Source organism: Haliotis asinina, chromosome 9, assembly GCF_037392515.1.
Source record: "Haliotis asinina isolate JCU_RB_2024 chromosome 9, JCU_Hal_asi_v2, whole genome shotgun sequence".
Lineage (NCBI taxonomy): Eukaryota > Metazoa > Mollusca > Gastropoda > Lepetellida > Haliotidae > Haliotis > Haliotis asinina.
The window spans coordinates 6,186,741-6,202,618 of NC_090288.1; the positions used below are offsets into that span (position 1 = coordinate 6,186,741).

Here is a 15,878-nt window from a genome sequence, read left to right on the forward strand (position 1 = left end):
TGCTGTATATATACTTGCCATCATGTTATCGTTGGCTGTAGAGGAGAATTACCTAGTAATCTTGGTACATACTTTGAGACTAGTTGATTAAATTGAAGACAGATCAGTTGATATGTAATCGCTTTAAAACCACAACGTAATCCTTACGCATTTCAATATGCACTGAACATTACTTTGGGGTAAAATCGGAACAAAAAGGTTTTGATTTGTTAAAGCATAAATGTCAAGTTTTATGCTTGTGCTAAATGTAATATTTTCATTCTGCCAATACGCAGAATGCCATGAATTCTCAGTTGAGTGATTTATATTTGCCACCTCTCTGCAAGTGTGGTTCTTTCTACACCAGCTCCGACATTCGTTTTGTGGGTGGTTTTAAGGGAGATAACTCATGAACACCAAAAGTCTGCATACCACTGGTGAGTAGGATATCAGCACACTTACAAAACTGAAGATTTAGTGGAGTTGCTTCCCTTACATATGAAGGATTCAAATCCTTGATTCACCTGAAAACGATAATAATGTTTGTGGACTTTGCTGAAGTTGAAGCAGCCTCCATCACCAACACCTTTCTTCATGTATTTTATCTGAATAGCTCTAGTACGAGACAGATATTGTTCTGGAAGGCCTTCATCTGCTGTATCCAAAATATGTTTTGCATTTGACTGTTTTCATAGAATCATTTATAATTAAAATGTCAAGTGATTTTCATTATTATGCTGAAGTCAACCATTGTTAAACAAAATATTTACTTACTTTGCAGTTTATAAAATCATATATAACATGATGGCTTTTTCCTCAAGAGTTATTTTTTGTAAATGATGTTTGGAGTGGTAGGTTTGTTTTTACATTTTCTTTATTGATTTTCCTGCATAAAATACTTATGTTCCATATGCAAGACGAGGCTGAATGTAGCAGTATGAATTTCCCAATTTCCGAATTCTGAATTTGCCCTGACACTGATTATGAGGCTCTCCCTCATTCATCTCATGTCATTTACCATAGAAAATAGAATCTGTTGTCTTCGCTGCAGACAGGTTTCAATTTGGCCACAGACAATTGTCTGGCTGCAATCATGGAGTAATTAACCAACTTGTAATTCAGGCCATCTGTCTATTTTTTTAACTGGACCTTTTTGTTTCAATTTTGCTCAGGAACTGAACTGGAATCAATATGCTTTGCCATATTATGAAGTTCCTTGCTGTCTGTTTCTAGTTCCTTTCTATGTGGGGCTCTCTACTATCATCATCCCTTTGCATGGGAATAATGGTCTTTTTTTCGCACTTTACGCCTGCCGGAGAGCTGGGTGTCAGAAGGTGTAAGAGTTTTCAAGAGTCGGTTTCGGTAATGGAGAAAGTATTTCAGCTTCGTTTACGAACCTTGGAAATGTGCTTGCCCACTTGAACTGATTCATGAGAAGAATGAGGTCCCATGACAGTTGCACTGAGGTTGCCATAGTTGCAATAACATCCCTGGTCCTGCTTGTGAGGAGATGAAGAAGGGGCATTCCACTGTTTGTTGAGATCTGTCAGTGCAAGGGGTTCCTGGTCTTTGGTTTCGGTATGGTTCCTGATGGTCAGTCTTCGTGTCTGTCTTGTCTTGCAGTAGAAGCAATAACATTTCATAGAAGAATGTGGAATTGATTCCAACTCTTCAGGAAATCAGTGACACACTTATGTTAACTTTTAAAGACATTTCTGAATGATTCTAAAACAGATCCTCTTTGCAGTACACATTCATTCAATGTCGGGGTGGTGTTTGAGAATGATGTCCATGACCTGACATAGTGCAGTGTGTGAAGCTGATTTCTTGTGTGCAACATGCCATAATATTACTGAAATATTGCTAAAAGTGTCGTAAACCAGTGCCCATGTGCAGAAGAGGCAATAGCATTTGATGAAAGAATATGAGAATGAATCTTGACTTTGATTTTGGAGGGAGATTAGGAATGTGCATTCTCTTCACACAGAGGTTACTCCTGTCATATCTTCCTATGTAACCTCTGTTCTAATACGGCCCCTTTCATGGGGCGAGTGTTTAGACTCACGATTGGAGGCATTCATATTTAGTTGTGCAGTCTTAGACGTTGTTTCAAGAGTGATCATTTGCAAGATCACAGTAATTTCCGAATGCATCGGGAAAACTTGCCACTACCAGTTTTTGTTTCTACAAACACATTGTGACGATTGATCTCTGCACTCTCTGTTGCCAGTTTCTAATGTTCAGTTAAACATGAAGTACCGAACATAGGGTTGCCATATTGGAGTTAACTCTATTTACTGCGTGTTTTGAGTTGATAGTAACAAGGGAGATAATTCCTGTTGCGATTTTTTGCCGCAATTGGATTTCTCGATGACCGGGAAATATGGCCGTATTAGAACAGAGGCTATGTAGTAAGATATGACAGGAGTAACCTCTGTGGGAAGAGAATGGGGAATCTATTGTACAGATGGGGTTGAAGGTATTGAGATACAGAGCGAATGTGACAGACGTTACTGGAAGAGCAAGACATGTTTTCTTGTTTCACGAAAACCTGGTGTCACCAGTAATTATCATTGAAACATTTGTATAATTTTCATAGCTGTTTGATAATCTGACTAAACAGATTTCATTGACGTTCTGACTTTTTATTCTCTGGCTTCAATATTTAATGTTTACAATAGCTTTATTTTGTTGTTTGTTAGCAAAGTGGGTAATAAAAAAGTTAGAGTGGGTTTGCCTAACCTGAGTTCGATTCCTCGCATGGTCAATATATGGATCTAATGATCATTCTGTGTTTTCTAAATAAACAGGTTTTCCACTGTGACACTGTGTTATAATTGATAGATCACATAACTTGAACAAACATTCTTGAAGACGTGACAGTGAATGAAGGTTTGTACAAGTAAACTGCCACGGGCAACTACATGAAGAAGCAGAGTTGTGTCAGCCATTGATTGACTTCTTAGTATGCGCAGGTTTAAGAGGGTTGATGAAATGTTGTCAGGGCTGGTTGTCTTCTCATGACTTTTTCAAATATACCCTAATGCATTACCATTTGGGCTGACACTTAAAATTAAAATACCATAGAGGTTGGGTGGCCTTGTGGTTTGGACTTGCTCTCATTCACAAAGGTCCAGATTGAGTTCTCATTGTACGAACTATGTTTGAATATTGCTGCTGTTGGTGAGCGAGTATGGTTTTAGTCTGTTTTTAGCAATATTCCAGAATTATCATGCTGGGGACACTAATATTGGGCTTTACACTTGGGATATTGCTAAAATATTCCTGAAGTAAAGAAATCCCAACTCCTTTTTTCAAATGCTACTGAGATATCCACAGTGCACATTCATGGAGAGATGTACATATAATCATCTCATAATCTTGTAATAAGTAGCATAAGAATTCTTTCTAATTTAGGTTGTAACTATGGTTGATTTTTTTTTTCTGTTTGTTTAATGCCACAGTCAGCACTATTCAAGCTATGTGGCAGTGATCTGTAAATGACTGAGTCAGGCCAAGACAATCCAACGATCAACAGCATGAGCATCAATCTAAGCTATCGGGATATGATGGCTTCTGTCAAAAAAAGGTGGAGAGCCTGACCACCCAATCCTGTTAGTCAGACGCATGGGATGCAGGAGACCAGTTCTTTATGTTTGTGAATTAATCTGTAAGAAATAGAGTTGGCAATGGGAGACAACTGTACCTGGGTAGGAACACATTCCTCACAGCCAGATCTATGGAGATAGGAAGTGTTTGTCGTGACATCACACAGTGGCAGAGAATGCTCCCTGCTGGTGCATCTTGCTGCATCTCTCCGCTCTGTCGGACCGATGAATGCTTCAGTTAGCAAAGACACATAGATAATAGCAGTATGTGCTGTATAAAGTGTTCAAGATCTTCAAAACGAGCATATCTGAAGACTTCTAAAAGAGCCTGAGAATATCTAGAAGATGATATAGACATTATAAGCATCATTTATCTCAAAAGCGAATTTTTTAAATAAAAAAAACGATTAACCCATTTGGATTTGTTGCTTGAAGGAAGTGAAACCTTCTCCTGTCACTCATATGTAAAGAACGTGTTGACACTGAAAATAAATTCAGTAATGGTATGTTGTCAAGAAACTAGTAGGAACCTTCAGCTCAGTGTGTGAACACTCCATGCTGGTTTGGGCTGGAGATTGTTTAGCTTGTCTGACAGAACAGGAATGCGCATAGACACCAGGCTATACTCTGCCTATTTATCTGAAAAATTGCCTCACAGAAAGTAGCACGCAGACGCATGGATCCAGGGATGCAATTTGTCGTGGTGTTGAGAAAAACCTCAGCATGTGCTCTGCTCAAGTTATTACAGTTTCTATACAACTGACATTTGTAACATGGTGTGACATGAGAAATGCCCCAAAAAATGATTTTGGAAAATGTTTTTCTTCCTTGGTTTTGCTCTGTGTGGCTTAAACTGTCGCCAGTAATTTCGACATCACTTATTATGTGTGTGTTTTCGTTAGTTTTTTTTTGTAATTTTGGTTCTGGAAACATGAACATTAAGAATCAAGTTCCCGAGACAAGATTAATTAAACCAGTTGTAAAAACAGTTTCTCAAAACAAAGTTTACATTTCTGAAAGGAAGAAGCAGACAAATATTCTGTAAGTTCGGCTAATTAGTTTGTCTTTCTAGATGAGCTGGTCCTATTTGATGGATACGTCTCATTTTCAAAATTTTACAACCTTGGCTGTCTCATTAGCATAGTTTTTTCTCCAGAGTGTTATGTTCAATATTTTGCATCTGACTATCTTTCTAGGTTCGCCCATAACAAACCCGTAAGTCATCATATGATATTGTTCAACATGGTGCTACTTCATTTGGCGATTAGTTTCCTTTCACATAAAGTTATTCAGAGTTATGTCAATATAAATATTGTGATAGTATCTTAGTAACATTAAGTGATTTTTATACAGTTTATGTTAGTCATTGAAAGCTTTGTAATCCAAGTTTTCCGGGGACAGTTAAGACCAACAAAGCTTCCACCCAGGGCCGATTAGTCAGTGAACTGCCGACCCACCTACAACCGCCCCAGGCTGCAAATTAAACATTGTAATCACAAGTACTTGTTTGTTGCATTCAATTGTAAGGGCCAATCTTGTCAACTGAACACGGCAACCCCTTACTTCACTTTTCACTGCCCTAAGGGGATTTGTGTAGGCTCCCTCAACGTTGAATCTTTCCGTCTTGAGACCAGGCATCCATGACTAAACCCAGTTTAGGATCACACAGTCAGGTGTATTACTGAAGAGAATTAGGGATCTCCTCATCGGGGGATCGGTCTGCCCCTGCCACCTTATTGTTAATCAGCCTCCATTGTTGCAAGTGTGATGTAAGAGACGTACACCTTAATTATTTGTCATTCACCTGTGAAGCGGGTTACAGGTAAGCTGAACAGGTAGATTTTTCAGGTAGGAGAGTTGGAGAGTTACAGGTGGGTGACTGTTCACTGGAAGGTTTATATCACTGGTGTTAGTGTCACTGGACTTTGAAATATCAGTGGTGATCAAATTATTCATCGTCACATTTGAACAGGTAAGATACACTGAGGGTTTGTTAACTTTCTGTAGCATCAGCAGCAGATTTTGTATATGGATGATCGTTGTGAATACCATAAGTTTGGGTAGTTCAGAGATTATGGTTGACACAACTGTCATATTTGATAAACGATTTAGCTTTCCTTTTTCAGGCGTGGTTGAGAGTAGATGTTATACAAATAGAATGGGAAGGTTATTGGAATTTTCACAGCATTATCAATATCAGTTTTAACATTGTATTCATTCTGTGGTCATTTATATAAGCTGTTTTTTTCTGTTTTTATAGACAGACATTTATATGATATAGAATTATTTACCCGTTATTGCCAGGATATGGGTAAAACACTGACTTATTATTGTAACACTCACTTCGTGTAGTTTATGATCATTAACACAAGTGCTGATCAGTGGAGAAAACAAAGACTGATTGACTATAGCACAATGGCCAATGATGACAAAGCATGGGCAAGCCATACCAGTGGATGATAGTATGAGTGACAACAGTGTTTGAGCATTATGATCATCAGCTGTTTGTAGACATCAGAAAGTGTAAAGTATAAGAGTAGAATGTATAACCTTTACACTTTATGTTTTAGATAACAAATAGTTACGCTGATAAGAGAGAGTAGTACCTGAAGGCTTACAAAAATTCACCCTTTGATACAAGTAGGATGAAGGATTTAAGGTCAGATTAATTTCAACACTCTGTCTTGTAGGAGGAGTTTAAAAATGCACTTAGGCGCCTTGTTGATGCTTGAGTATAAAGAAGAGTGTTTTGTTGCCGTGTGGAGTCACTGATGACACGTGTGAACAGATTCCGTGATGAGTAAGTTTATGGCTGTGTCTACTAGCTGGAAACAACAGAGTACATACTGTAAGGGAAGAACGTCAGTCAACCATGCGAATCAAGATGACAAAGGTGATAAGGGATGATGTTGTTTCATGTGTCGTTGAGTGGAAAATGTTTTTTATTAGAGTCAATAGAGATTGTCATCAGGGTATGGCTTCAAGGTGGATGGCTTTGAGGTAGGAAGGTGGCACGTTGTGCTCGCGTCATTGCGAATCAAAATGTTTCCGGGAAATGGGGAAACTGATATCGTGATTTGCATGTGGGATGTTTTATTAGAAACAGAAATTACTTCCATTGGTTTGTCATCTTTGAGAAGAGGCGTATATGTATATGTTACTAAATTACTGACGTGTTTGTGTTAGTATTTCATGTGATATGATTATTATAAGGTTAAAGGAGTGGTAGCCCAGAGGTTAAGGTGTAGAATTGATGGAAGCCTGGTTTGAATCCTTCTTGATATCCACATTGTGTGAAGATTGTTCATGATGAGTACCATGGTGAGGTGAGTTGAAATGGGGTTTAATGTTGTGTTTCAGATTGTCATCTGATTGAACTTTTGTCATGTTTCATTTCTATGTTGGACAAAATATCCTTAATGATATTCTGGGCTGCGGTAATAAATGCAAACTTTATCTCATCACTGAATGGATGAAATAGTGGCGATGTGATGTAAAGTCCAACTCAACTCACACTCACTCGCTTGAATAATGAATAAACTCAGTGAAGACCAACAAAAGTTTTTCAGAATGAATTCAGAAATTCCTGAAGTTCTCATATCATTGCCATATGCTCTTTGAACTATTTTTGTGTACTTTACTGCAATCGGCATAACTGTTTATGATGGGGACTTGTCACCTGAACGGACATTACAAGATGTGAGAAAAAGTTATCAGGACGTAAAATACTTTGAAGGATATTGAAATTATTGTTTCTGCAAAACTGTCTTAAAGTTCTGCAATTGCTAATGTTTTACCATATTCATTTAATGGTTGCCATAGGTGTCATCAAACTTGCCAATATTTCCTTCAAAGCTTGCACATTTTGACAGTTTTATTCCGTAACGGTAACATTCTGAGCATATTCTTTTTTATCTTCATATAAATCACCTTCATGAAAAACAGATTTGACAGATTGGAACAACTTTTATTATTGGCCCATTTTTATGACAACATTTCAAATTAGGATATGTTGTATATTCAACCATTCTAATGAAATAACCGATTTGCAGTTTTGCTACAGATTTGACTAAAACCAGAGATTCCCAGAGAAGGGTAGACCCGATTTTTCATGTCAGTTTCAACTCCCTCAAGATGTCTGCTACAAAATTTGTTTGGTGAAGGGAAGCTTATAACATGATTGCTTGTCAAGCTCCTGCAATGAATCCATGAACGTATGTGTATAAATCAGAGGTATTGACCAATACATTAACCAGTGGATCCGTTGCAGGACGATTCATGCTTTCCTTTGTCAGATAGTTGACATGACTTTTCCATAACAGTGATGTATTATGTAACATAATACCTCAATAAATCAAATGGCTTTAGTCTCAGAATAGTTGTAAATAAATATCCCGAGGATTAGAGTTCCTGGATCTTTGTGTATTTGTTGCACTGGCTGCAGCTTTATGGGGCTGGGATAATGGATGAAGATGGGTAGGGTTGCTAAAGTACCCAGGTGATGAAGGTGATAGGTCCTGGGTGGGATATGGACAGCTGATATGGCAAGTATTCACCACCAGGCATGGTATATACGACAATTTGCCAGGAATGTCTCTGTCAGCAGGCATTCGGTGATCAGCAGATGGCAATAAAACTATACCACTCTACATAAACAATGGGGAATGATTAAAGAGGCAAAGCACCCCACCATCTTGGCATGCACCCCCTGTGATCGGGGAGTAGATTTATTTCAGGATCAACCGCTGCCTGCCACTGATACAGACTCTGGCATTTCCTTGTCTTTCAATTGGCTAAAGGGCTGTGGATGAGAAGTTGAGAGAGTGAAAATGGTGTTACAAGGCATGGAGATCAGTTACATGAAATAAAGACAGCTTTCTGAACAAAAAGGCAGGGCATTTTGGCATCTATCATCGTTACCTCCGAGTGAGAAATCCAAGCATAACAGTTTATCGTAAGGAGGGGCTTTTTCCAGGAGATATTTTTGCCAGCAAATGGGGCAGCATTTCAGTGTAAATACACACAATGAAGGTTGTTAGCTGATTAAACTGAGATGCCAATGGTTATGAAATTGGTGTAATCATAATTTGATAACTGGTGTATAGTCTAAAGATGAAGATAAAACTTATCACCAAACAGTTTGTCTGTCAGCGTCTTGGACACAAGACACTTCACTGACACCTTTTAGCTGGAAGCATTAGGGTCGTGTTGCAAGGATTTCAGCAATAAGGATCATATGTGCCCTTTAATCTGATGGGAAGAACGTAATGTTGAGCTAGCAGATTGCCAGTGTATCGAATGAATGGTGGGCTACTTTGCACCCTGATCCAGGGGACACATAGGGTATCAAGTGGCACCGTTCTGTGGATTTCAAAGATAGAGGTGGCAAACACATCACAACACCATTAAGGTAAAGACATGGGATCGGATTAAGATTAAGTTCTTTGAAAAGTTCTTGCACATTAACCATGGCACTTACACATTTTTTACATCTGAAAGAAATTGTAGATATGTTTTGATTTGCAAAATTTAATTATCAGAATAAGTTGTTAAAAGATTATTTTCTCAAAATATCTTATGTCCAAAGAATTTGTGTTCTGATTTTTTAGATGTAATAGTTTCATGATTGATGTAAGATGGTAATGTATAGGGTTAAACTGCTTTATCTCAAAGATTCTGTTTTTAATATTCATTTTTTTATACTTTTCCTGTTTTGTTTTTATCAAGTTTTCATTGTATCATCTTGGAAATGCTGAAGTATGGTTTGCTGGCTATCATGAATGTAGGTCTTGTTATTCTTAGCTCCAGGCAGGGACTTGCTTTAAAGATTGTACAAGAGATACCTCTTCTTTTTCTCCCAGTCAGGGTTCAAGTGACAGTTACCAGTTAATTTTCATCTTTAGAGTGAGACCTAGCTGAAGCAGCTTCTGAACGCTCATCGATGGCTGAAGGCTGTTATATCTATTCAGTTCTCGATAACAGCCATGATTATTTGTCAGCCATTATCTCCCAATATCCTATTGTGGAAGTAAACTACCAATATCCTTTTGTTACAAGTAGAATTGCTCAGGCATATCTTATGAGTTGTTGTGCCTTGATCAGAATTTGAATGTAGAAAGACAAACATACAATGCATCTTTGTATCTTTGGGGCGGAATAATGTCTTCTGATTCTATTTCCAGACGCTGTACATACAAAGCAACTGGTTTCCTTCAAGTCAGTTGTATACTGTTATCGTGCATTAATCATATTGTGAAACAGATGACTAGTTTCTAAGGCCTAGACAATTTTGTTTCTTGTTTCTCTGATTTTTTTAGGTTTTCATTGTCAATAAAAACACTGGAAAAAATCAAAATCAAAACATGAAAAATATTGATTGGGGATGATTTTCTAGCAACATTCTGGAAGTAAATAAGAACGCAAACAATATTTTATTGAAAACTGAAAATAAAATTCCTTGAAATAAATTTCCTATTATGTAACTTACTGATGTAATATAGGTTACAGTCATAGAATTATACACAACTAATGTTTGATGAGTCCTCTGATTTCATAACCTCTGTTGCAGTATGGTTGCTCTAATACAGATATTATTTATTTGGGAAGAGTTTTGTCTTTAAAAACCATACTTTTTATCAGTTATTATTGGGAAGCTGGTGCAACGGAAGAAATAGTCTTATGATTCTATTACTACACATCTGGCCAGAAATGGAGTGATATGTTTATGAAGAACTATACTGTGTCTCATAGGTACTTCATTGATTGTCAGTAACTATGCTTTGGTTCTCTTTATTCAACTGATCGCTAATGCTGTTGCTCCATTTGGGTTCATATACAAAGTAAATACAAGTAATTGACATGTGTTGGTTTTGGCCTGGCAATCTGTATGCAGATTGTACACGTGCATGTTGAAACCCTACTGTTCCGATTTTGTGTTTCTCTGTTAATTCCCATCCGCCATTACGTATTCCTGGCGGTCTGGCGTTGGCCCCAACGGTCACACATTGTCCCAGTTCTAGTCAATATGCAGTACAAACTTGGCATTTTAATATCCAAGGAAATCAGCCTGATGTCCAGATCATGTGTCTGGTCTCAAGAGGAGAGGGTCTCAGTTCTTTCAGTCATTAAATTGGGACAATCTCATTATTCATACTGGACAATAGGCAGTTTGACCACGTTTGTCATTAAGGGCCAGACTGTGTGGTCAGGAATTCGTGGTCAGGGATTGGCTGAAGGCCAGTGGACACTCGAGCCAGGCTGAAGCAGGTGTGTGAGGACAAGGATGTGCGAGAGGAGAAGAGGAGAGTGAGTGAAGTGTTTGGCTGGTCAGGGAAGTGGAGAGTGAGAGTTGCACGACAGGTGGGAAGAATGGTGATTACAAAGACACGTGTGTTTATTGCAGGTCTTCGTTGATAAGGCAAACTTTGTGGAGGGTAGATTCTGTTACAATGTAATTGGGATTACTTGCAAGTGCTTATCAACACGTCCAGGTGTAAATGCAGGTATTGTAGTGTTAATTGAAAATAATTGGGAGGAGTGCCAGGGCTTTGCAACTTGTGTTTTTGACAAATAATATATTTATTTTCAATTAGTGAAACAAGCTAATAGTAACAGAAATCAATATAGTGGATGATTTTGTGTATATGTAAGTAGCACAGATGCCAGTTGACTAAACACTGACCTGTTAAAGATTTATTTTGAATCATTGTTAAGTTTTGTTCAGTGGAAACTTTCCTCCTCAAGGAATTCCTAGTCAAAAATATATTTAAGAACATATGTACATGGCCTGGCACTAGCACAAGTATGTGAACATCTCTAGTGAAAAGTCTGTATTGTTGTGATTCATTTGCTTCTCTTAAATGAATATTGTTCAGCATAATGTTATAAAATCTGTCCTCATGAAGTCTAAAGCGTGGTTTAGGAATCTAATCTGCCATTTAAGATCCTTGTCAGATTGATTTCAAACAAGTCAACCATGGGTTTCCACCATAATGTTTTGTCACAAAATCCAGCATTACATGGAGGATGGTGAAAAACTGTGGATGTTCTCAAGCGACTGTCACAGCCAATCATCAGATGAATATCTTATTTCTTTATCAGACAAGCTAAGACTCTGTCTCATGGCTGAAGCCTGCTAATGATACCTTTATTCTAAATTGTTGTTTTGAATGCCCCTGCAAGATCTCAAAATAGGTCTTGTGAACTAAGACGATTTGGGGCATCTTTATCAGGCACACCTTGCTATTAACATGTTTCTTGAGAAAATGTCACGACTTTGTGATTAATGCCATTTTTTCTTATAATTGAGATTGAGGTTGTTGAGGTTTTCCTCTGCAGAGGGGAATGGATATATGGGAGCATCCCTGAATCTCAAAGGTCTTTGGATGACTGATGTTCAATTACTTGTAGTCATGCAATATTTATTAGTTGTTAGGAACATGTTGTTATTATGATGGTCAGGTACTGTGTTCCTCACCACTGATGATGTCTTGATGATAGTGATTAGACATCCAGGCTCTCTCATGAATAACAGGATGAGCGTATCATACTTCCATAACAACTGATTCAGACACAAGTTGGTCTGAAGAAGACATCATACGCTGTGTAAATATCACATGTTTCATAACGTGTTGACACACTTTGAAAAATGATGCTTATGTTACCCCATGCTGTCCTAAAATCGCCTTCAGAGAAAGTAAAATGTGTATTTTGTATCTATTTATACCACTAAATTTCCATCAGCAAAGCAATTTGTGCTTCGGTGACAAAAGTTGGTGTGAGTATGTGTTGGGAAAGCCAGCATCAACAGTTTCTATTCTCTGTTGTCATGGGTAATGCAGGCTTTGTAACTCATCATAGCGAACATAACCGCAAACAGACATCAGAGCCCAACTGCTCATATTTACCATACATATAATACTGAGTCCTGCGAGGATGCTCTATTGACTCTTGGAGTAATTCTCATGCAAAGTACCACATTTGACTTGGAAATTATTTTGCTGTCTTTGATCATGGGTATTACCATTTTGTCTGTTGTATGGCTTCCATAAATTTGGAATTATATTTATTCACTGTGGCTCATATCATTTGCGTATCAATAATTTGTTTTACTTACAGCAAAATATTCAAGTTTTTAGGGAAATATCACTGTGTATGTGTTCAGAATTTCATAATCTTAAGCTTTTGTGTGGGAATAGAAGAAGGGTTTGGGTGTAAGTAAAGTTTTTTGGAAAGTATCACGCAGAATATCATCACATGAACCTTTCATATATGAAAGATAAAGTTATCGGTGAAGGAGGCTGTAAAGAAAGATTATTTGTGTTCTCTTATAACAAGCATCAAGAAATTTGTGAGGTGTTACAGATAAATGTCAGAGTGTGAAAGAGTCTGTTCCGAAATGAAAAGAACAGTGATAGTATCCTATCATGATTCGATAAGACAGCCATTTTGTCTGATCATTAATTGTCAGGCAGTATGCCTATCAAGCAGCTAGTTGTAACAAGGCTGTAAGTTTTCTCATCAAATCCACAATAATTGTTGCAATGTTCACCTCTCCCAAACGAGCAACTACGATGGTTAGACACTCTTCAATGACTGCCCCACGTTAATGTAATTGTGTACAACATTACAATTGCTGGCCACTTTCACATCACAAAGAGTCTGTGAGATCAGCGAAGCTAATCGGCCTTATTGACAGTTTCCGTCAAATTGGCCATGTTCCCGACATCCCTATTCACAAATGGAATCTACATGGTAGAACATTTTGTTTGAAGGTATATTTATAACCTATATATGAATTTATAGCATTGATAACAGCACATCAATATGAATGTTTCGCTTACAGATTTGGTCTCAATGTGTGTTACTGATGCTTGACTGTCTGTGATGCAGACTGGTGCTTGATTCAAGAGGATCACTGCATAGATGCATACAGGTTTATGTTTTGGGGGCTAACAATGTTATCAGTGTGATAAAATGGATCAATATGGTACTCTTCCTTACACAGTGAAGGAACCTGTGATATCGACAATGAAGAAGCAATGTAAAAACGGGTGTTGCCTGGGTTTGTGGCAATAATTCCCTGAAAGCCTCCGCCACTATTAGAAAAGTACCTGCTCTTTCTCAATTACTGCATCCCAGTTGAAATGGGCTTAGCAGTGGCAAGAAGTCGTCCCCAGGATCCCTGACTGGTGAGCAGTTTCTATCCCATGACGATGGGAACGGCAGTATTGGGTAACTGAGGCAGGGTGTTGGCATATTCGTGGATTTAATGCTGGATCGGGAGGTATCTCTGTTCATCCCTTGTTAAATCTCATGGTTATTTCTGGTACGAACTGCTGTAATGATGTTAATTTGATACCCATAGAAACAGCAAACCTGTGGAAGAAAAACAGGTTTGATAGTGTGAAGACTGAGTCCCCCTGCTGCTTACAGTACAGTGTGTGGAGTTTACACCGATGGGATCGGATTGCTGCAAGTTGGACAGAGCAGATTGTAATTCTTGGAGTTGGATACTTCACTTGTCTGGGGCCCCTTCCATTAGACCCGGAATGGCTACAAGTTGGTCTGTGTTTGTACAGATGTTGTTGTTTAACATAGCCTACTGAAGCAGTCAGTTTTGTATGTAATGCAAATATTTTGAAGTGAATGTGTTACTCTTTGGAACAGTTGGTACTTAGAGAGTTGTGCAGGCCTTACTCTATCACAGACCATGTGCTCTACTTTGTATTCTGTGTGAAATCAGGTAAGTAGCCTTAGTTTTGTTAGATTTCCATCTTTTGAGGATTTTCTGCCCTATCTCAGTCTGGGTTTGAAGTAGGTTCCAGATAGACTTGTTTTGAGTTTGTAGCAAGGCACTTGTTGTTATGCGAATGTAAGAGGTGCTTGATGATGGCTCGTTATCAGGGTTAGCGGTGATGTTAATTAGCGCATGACTCGAGTATCGGCCCACAATGTCAAGTGGCTCTGCCATATGGGACGAAGGCACTCGAGTGGCAGGAGGCATGACTCTTTATCAATGATGGTTGGTTGGGACCTGCTAAAGAGGAATAAATATTATTCCTGGAGGTACCAAAGCTGGATGGCTGTTTGCGCCTGAGTGTAGTGATCTCTATCTTCTGGTCCAGATTCTTGAGTTCATCCCCAGCTTTGACAGGATATCCTAGTTATGTAAGTACATGAATAATAATTAGGAATAATGGTTATATGAAACAGGATGGCTGTGATATAATTAGCCAGGATGGTCCTGATACTCAGACATTTAATGGTCTGGTGATAGACATGTCTTGCTGCTATTTGCAGCGTTAGTCAGACAGAATGTTTAAGCCTTGATGTCACCTACATTTTCCCCATTACACCGAAAAGCACTTTCTAATGTTTATTTTTTGGCACATTAGGGATAAATCTGATGATGACGGTTTTCATGAGCGATTACATTTGGTAAAAGAGACATCATCTTTTATGCTGCACAGAATAGCTCTGTTGCATTTTGTTAATTATTTTCTTATGGAAATAGATGAAAAGAATGAAAAAAGCAAATTATGTAATGAAAGTGGATTTCATAATTTGAAAAATAATTAGACTTTTCTCATATGTTCAGACACTACTTTCGTGGTACATGTGACAATAATGTATACATAATTCATATTCTGGTAGATCTGCAGACCGGGGTTGCTTGTATTCTCATCCCCGCTTGATCGGCTAGTTTTATAGTGTTCACGTCTAGCCACAGACATTAATATGATTCTGGGTGTGACATATGTGAGTGATGTATGCAGCTTGTCAGTATCCAGTTCTGTGTTTGTGTGGCTTGCTAGTCTCTGCCAGAGAGTTGGCACATGCGTATGTGCACCTACCCTTGGTTTGAAGCAATCTGTTTACCAGACTTTCTGATGGACTGTCTATTTCTTGATGCAGCACCTCCACTTCTTCTTTGTCAACCCTGACAATTCTGACAATTTAGGTAATTTACATGCTCATATATTATTCTCTTATGCACAAACTTTTGACAGGTACTTTTTACCAGTGCAGTTTATGCATTCTCAAAATGCTAATATTGTCCTATTATTGTCAGTCTCAGGGAGGTAGTACGTAAACCGAGATGCTAACTGGTCCTGCGCTAATTGCAGTAATTAGCTAATTAACTGTGTAATTTTCCAGGTTGTGCAGTACAGTTGTTAAGGCACATTGTGAGACGAATGCATCTTACAGAGATTAAGAATCAACTTAATGACTGTGTCAACAGGTTTGAACAAGAGATTATGTTAGGAAATGAATACTACAAAGTTGCAC

The 15,878-nt window shown here is 38.2% G+C and overlaps 1 protein-coding gene across 5 annotated transcripts in view; it reads left to right on the forward strand.

Annotated features, from left to right (window-relative positions):
* The window catches only part of LOC137296902 (plexin-B-like), a 256,296-nt gene that overhangs the window by 162,837 nt on the left and 77,581 nt on the right, over positions 1-15,878 (forward strand). The window contains exon 1 of one of the 5 annotated variants that reach the window (XM_067828792.1): positions 14,660-14,756. The exons of the other annotated variants lie outside the window; for them this stretch is intronic. The gene's annotated coding sequence lies outside the window, so the exon portion shown is untranslated. Of the gene's footprint in view, positions 1-14,659; positions 14,757-15,878 lie in introns of those variants that run through there. 5 annotated transcript variants of the gene reach the window in all.